We start from the raw sequence: 6,620 nt of genomic DNA, 5'->3' as shown, positions 1-6,620 counted from the left end.
TAAGACTTAAAATATTTTAATATGTTTGTCTAGTTTATTATATAGGAAAATTTATGTACTGTGTTGAGTGGATATTTTTTATTTTTACAACATATTTTTCATCTTCAAAGTTTTTGTAGATTAACTTTCTGTTTTATGTAACAGGAGGAATTCTATTCTTTGACTGGGCTTATTTGGTTTTCCTTTAGTTCTATTTTAGAAGTATGTAAATGAACTTTGGGGTTTTTTTGGTCGTCTTGAGCAGGGATGTTGAACATGCCTTGCTGGTTTTAAGCTCAAAATAATGGAGTCTGTGTAAAAGAACATTGCCAACGGGCAAAAAAGAGGCAGAGAGAGAGTGGGATTCAGTCTCAGATAGCCACTGATCCTCCTTGTTCCTCTGCTAAAAGGAGCAGGAGGGCAACCAAGAACTGGGCGTCTGACAAGCAGTTTGAAAGCCACCATCTTTCAAAGATAGCAAGTTATTCTGTTACTGTTAAAAACAAAGTACAGTGTTTAGATGAAATAAGTAGGTACTGGGTTGATACTTCTGTTTTCTTCAAGAATAGTACAATAGTACAAGAACAGTCCAACAGTAGAGAACTGCCATTGTGTGATACGCATTTGTACACAGTTACGTGTACACATGTGCATATATCCCCATGTATATAAGCATACACATGTAATTTGGACACAAGCATAAATTATGGTCTGAACTTGGCAGCATTCAAATAACATTCACATATGTAATATTTGGCATGTGCTTGAAGAGTAGTTTATTTTCAATTTGAAATAAACAGTACATAAACTGAGGTTGGCTTATTCCATAGTAGCCTAGAACGGGTTTAGTTTCAGTTCAGTTGGTACTGGGTTTTGATATATTCCATTGAGTCCTTCTCAGATCACTGGCCAGCGCTCAGCATGACTTGGTATTATAAAGTGCAAACACAGGTCTGGTTACACACATTTATTAGAAATTACTTCATAACTGAAAGAAGTGTACTAATTTAGGGGCTTTGCCTGTAAGTAGTACAGCTCTGAGGAGCAGTGCAAGTGTGCAGTAAAACTCTGCCCGCAGGGTGATTCAGACTTTGTGGATCCTGACTTCGTGTGACAGTGCAGCACACTTGATCCATGACTCTCATCTCTCAAGGAAAAGCAGTTCAGATCAGTCTACATCCACTGTGTCCTTGACCATGCTTCCGTGCTTCCACAGCTGCAGCAAACCCTTTGCTTCCACTTCACTGCAATGCTTTTTAAAGCTGACTTTGGTCTTCCTTTCTGGAGTTTCTGTTTCTGTTCCCTTGAATGTGAATTCATGAAGTTCACCTTTGACTGTTTTCTCCTTCTGCTTCACACTGTTTAAGGCCAAAGATAAGATGCACCACGTTTCACAAGATCTTTTGTGCTAAGTCTGGAGAATTTCTGAAGTCTTTAACTATGTGTTTGCTGTCTGTTTCTTGCTCAGGGGTATGGGTTTAGATATGTAGTCCTCAGTCTGACTCCTGCAACTTAGTGGGAGGCATACCCCAACTCCTGAAATTGCCAAATACATCTCAAGATGGGATCTACAATCCCATCTACAATCCTTAAGGATTGTCTTACTCATTACATGGATAACTGCTTTTGGAGAAACAGTAGCAATGTGAGGTTTGTCAGGTTCACCAGATGCAATTTCAAGACCAGTGTAAAGATAAAAGATAATGCCAGTTAATGATAGTGAAGAATAACACTGAACTCTTGATTGTAAAATTTTAAGGTGCAAAAGAAGAAAATCAAACATCACTGTAGAAGTGCCCCCATCAAGATCAGCAAGTCAAAGGAAGGGGGAGAGCTGCCCGGTCGCTCTTTACAGTCTTTCAGAGCAGAATCAAGAATGTTGTTTTGGAGGAAGAGACATGAGACTCAGCTCCTTCCTTCCTTTCTTTCCCCCCGTTCTGACAGCTGCTCCTTGAGACCCTCAGACTTCCCTTTTCTTTCCCCCCGTTCTGACAGCTGCTCCTTGAGACCCTCAGACTTCCCTTTTCCACAGTGAAATCCCTCCCTCTCTCTTTTTTCTTTTGTTTCTATTTTTAACCTGCCTCATACAGCCTTGCACTGGGAGCTGGTACTGAGTTTGCAGTCCGGTGGTGCTCACACATTCCTTCCCATTTAAATGACTCTCAGGCTGGTCACAACCTTTTCAGCATCCACCAGACCCTCAGCCTGGTGGGGAAGGAGCTCAGATTCTGGATTGCTGCTTGTAACATGTATCTGCCCTCAGCTGTTGAGAGCCCCTCACACTGGACTCTTGGGAGCTGCAAATAGGAATTGCCCTCCTGAACAAGGATGCGTGGTGGAGTCTGTAACTCCCCTACAGTCTCCATTATATAGTCTAATGCTAAAGAAAAATGCGTTAGAATTCAGTCCAAGGCTCTTAAGTGAATAATTACATCTCTTGACAAAGAATCAAGCTTCTGTTTTAGTTCCCTCTTCCCAGAAGATCTGTTCCTTTATGGCTGTTGCCAATCCTTTCTTTTCACTAATATATTGGATGGAGAGATTTTTCCAGCAGTAATCCCCAAATAGATTAATCTCACTGTAAAGAAAAGGGAGTCTCTTTCACTTGTCTCTTCATTGCTATTTTTTCTCTTTCACCATATCCCTAAATAAAATGTCAAAATCCAAATTGAAGTATCTGTTACCTGGTGATCTTTTCTGAGGAAGCTTCACAGTCTATTTCTTTGCCTCCATTTTTTGGCACATCTGTATAATAAGATAATAAGATCTCACATCAAATTGCCATAGTAAGGCCAAGACAAGCTGTGTGTGTAACTACATTAGTGTAAAGGTCTTTTCTGATTTCATTCTGGGAACTGGTAGAAATAGGAAATGCAGTTTGCATGTCTCTTCCATGAATCTGCATCTCCTGTGGGAGTTGTTCTAACCACATACCTAAACCAGTTCTCACCACGTACCTAATCCAGTGCTAACCCAATACCTAAACCAGTTGCTCCTTTCTACCGTGGCACAGAATTGCTTTCTCAGTCATGAGAAACAGATTCTTTCCAGGTATTTGTAGCACAGACAAGTACCTAATTACCACAGTTAGATCAGTTATAGTGCCTTTTTTACTAAGTAGCTAGTACTTCCATACTATTTTCCATACTGTGTTTAATACAAAACTACAAAAAGACAACCCCCACTTTGTCTAAGTTGGAAACAGCTTTATAGAGACACATTAAATGTACTGGACCTCAATTAGCCCTACAATAGCAATAGTCTTTCACAAATGTCCTTTAAAAAGCCCAGTAATGTAGCTTTGCAATAAGAATTATCAGTCTTCTTTTGAGGAACCTAAGTTTTTCAACCGTGAGCATTCAGGGAAGTGGTGGTCTTGGTCCATGTCAACTGTGAACAATTAGTTGCTTCAGTCTTTGTATTAGTATCAATTGCAGGCTAGCTTACGTGTAGCAGGATTCATGGGGTGAGGGATGAGTAGGTGTGGGGATTCATATTCATGAGTCACCCAAAGCTGGACCGTCCCCATAGTGGCAACTGGCTGAGGACCAGCTGCCTTGTTCTCTAAGCCCTCGTCTATCGTGCCTTCAGGGAATCCATCCTGCAGGGATTCTTCTGGGCTGCATGCGTCTCCATAGCTCCCTGAACAGCTCCTGTCCGCTGTCTTGATCACAATTCTGTATACGCGGTGCTCTCTGTTCAACCTTTCAATGGTGCTTTTATAAGATGCTGGATAAATGGTTTCAGTGTGCTTTCTGAAAGCTGACGTGTAAAGCTGGGACACAGACTGCTCTCTCTAGTATTGTCTACTTCCCAGAACTTAGCGTTGTGTTACTCTGACTACAAAAGGCTGACAGTGCTGCCCTGTCTCTTGTTCATCCCACACACAGTCAGAATGGAGTCATCACGCATAACATAAAACCTAGGTTGGGCCACAGGTGTTTAAAAGCAGCCATTCAGGCCAAGTGCCTTGGCTTGAAAGCAGTTTAGAGACATGACTCTCATCTGTGCAGTGTGGGATTGGGAACATCATAGAGCCCAGCTCAAGGCCTTTATTCTGTCTCCTATTGTGCATGTACATTTGTTTGCAATATGACTGTAAGAAATCCTTCTGCAACAAACATTTTAATTTGGGCCACACTCCAATGAGGGATTTTTGCTCATAGGCAAATTACCAGTTATTTCAGACGAGTGTTATTAGAACATGCCTAAATAAGGCTGTTATGTGCCTCACAAGTAACGTGGTGTGTGTAGTCCACTGCAACACAGGAGAATGCAAAAAGATGCTCAGCCTGACAGATGCGCCTGTGGTGGTGTGCTGAAGACTTTCAAGGGCAAGTCTCTTCCTGGGAGCAGGGAGCATAATTGTTATCAGTATGATTTCATACCCTGATGCTGAAGTTGATTTGTAGCATCCCTTTTGGCATGGTCATGGCTGAAGACATTGCCAGAGCAGATCTCAGCCTCAAAAAAAAAAAAAAGTATTTTTATATCCCTTGCTAGCTAGCAACATATGTTGAGGATTATGCTAAAGATAAATGCTATGTATGGAACATCACAGAGATAAAAACACAGGGTTCCCTTTCTTCAAGGAGAGAGAACCCCCTTTGGTTGGGTCAGTATGAAAGAACCCAGGCTTACAAAAAGCATTAAACAAAAAAAGTATTCAACAAATTAATTGCCTATGTGGTAGTTTTCCAGGAGTGCATTAGGGTATCACATACACTAGACACTGTTCTTCTTTTCCTATGGACAACAGAAAGATGAAAGCTTATTTGTAATACAAGGTTGCCATTGACTAACTGATAAACTTTACTTTACATGTAAGCTAAAGGTCAGCAAGAGTGTCTACCCAATGTAGATATATTTAAGCGAAATCTAAATGATCCAGCTCAGCTGCTGTAAGCAGAATCACTAGAACAATTTAATGCTCTGCTTGGTCTCACCTGCTCACATAGCTAACTCTGGCACCCCAATTTCCATAGCAAATGCACGGGATATCTTTGTATTACATACCCATTGGCCTGTGCCCAGTCTATAGATAACATAAAACTTACAGTTCTGTTTTTTCAAGCTGTGAGGTTTTGTTTCTGGAGGTCTTCAGTTTCAAACTGGTCAGAAGGACAGTCACTGCAAACATGATAGCAAAGTGCCTAAAAACTAATGTAAAGGTAAAGATGCTCACTGTTACTGCACAGCAACTTGTCTACTGTATGTGGTAATCTCTTGCCATACACATTCCTCAATATTGGCTTTCATTTGTGATGTTCATTTATTGTTACAATAGCACAGTCTGACAAGGTTTCTGTCTCAGCAAATTCATTGTCTAATTTTAACTAGCATGTGTTTGTTACAGAAAATATAAAACAAGATTCTTTGTTCAGTTTAGAGGGCAGCTATGTTATTTCTTATATGTTATGATAATGCAACAACCTTCTTAGATGATTTACAAAGCATGTAAGTATCACTTGACTTTAAAATGCTTCATCTGAGATTTCAGAATGCCTCCCATTCCCTACAAGACAATGTTACCAACTCTTGTTAAAATTACAACATCTTGTAATATTGGGGAGGCGTTTTTAAACCTTACAAATCTTATTACTTAAAAAAAAAAAAATACAGCGCTGATGCTTTCACTTCTGTGAGGAGACTCTCATATTTTAACTTTCAGCATCGGTTGGATTTGGACTACCCTCTTATTTATGGAGCTGCTCCTCCCTGCCATGTTCAGCCATCACCATCTGAGTATCTCCTTTGTCCTTGATGAAATATGGCAGCTGCCCAGAGGGCACAGAAACTGCGTCACGTAACACTTCTCAATGGGACCTTTTTAATGTGCCTGTGGGATTTAGGAGCCTGGACTGGTGCTCTAAAGTCAGATGTTTTGGGGAAGTCACATCCTGTCTTGCAGAGGTCTTCACTTTCTTTCAAGGCAAGAAGTTCTGTAGCTTGCAAGCACTCAGCTGACATGGAAAGATGTACGTAAGAGGTAAACTGGTACAATGTTTAAATGTGTTAGTAAAAACCAGCTAAGAACACAAGAACCTTCCTTCTCACGTGCCTGAGGATACTGGAATTTGGTCTTTATCTCTGAGGCTGTTTGAGAACAGTCACGTAACCAGTCTCCGCAGAACATCCAACCAGCAGACAAGTCTTTGAATGAGCATCTGGATCACTCTGGCGGCTCCTGAGTTTCCAGACGTACCACCTTCGTGATTTCCAGCACAGCCTGTCTCTACTCTGTGGTGATGACTGGCCCTTTGCTTTACGGTCCTGACCCCTTTAACTTAAGAAAGGGAGATGTCAGCTGCTTCTCCTCAGTCTGACTAGTCTTTCTAGATTAAAGTGTGCTAAGAGCCCACCTGCAAACCCAGAAAAGAGTGTTTACTGTTGGGGCAAGACAGGTATAGCCTACTGCAGCAGCTAGGAAGAGAGAGGTAAAAGGAACAGTAGCAAAGTTTCATTTGCACTTCAGCCGTGTCACAGACTACCTGTTTAGAAAGATTTTTACAGTAGAAAAGATTACATTTAAGGGATGCGTTGCTGAGAATCTCACAGGAGATGGATAGAATTGTTTATTCTTCTCAGTATTCCCTATACCCAAACAGGCAGGGGCAAGTCCTCTCTGCCCCACCATGATG

Source organism: Pelecanus crispus, chromosome 2 (genome assembly GCF_030463565.1).
Source record: "Pelecanus crispus isolate bPelCri1 chromosome 2, bPelCri1.pri, whole genome shotgun sequence".
Taxonomy (NCBI): Eukaryota; Metazoa; Chordata; class Aves; order Pelecaniformes; family Pelecanidae; genus Pelecanus; species Pelecanus crispus.
The sequence above is the reverse complement of the archived record's forward strand: the minus strand, read 5'-3'. Positions refer to the sequence as shown.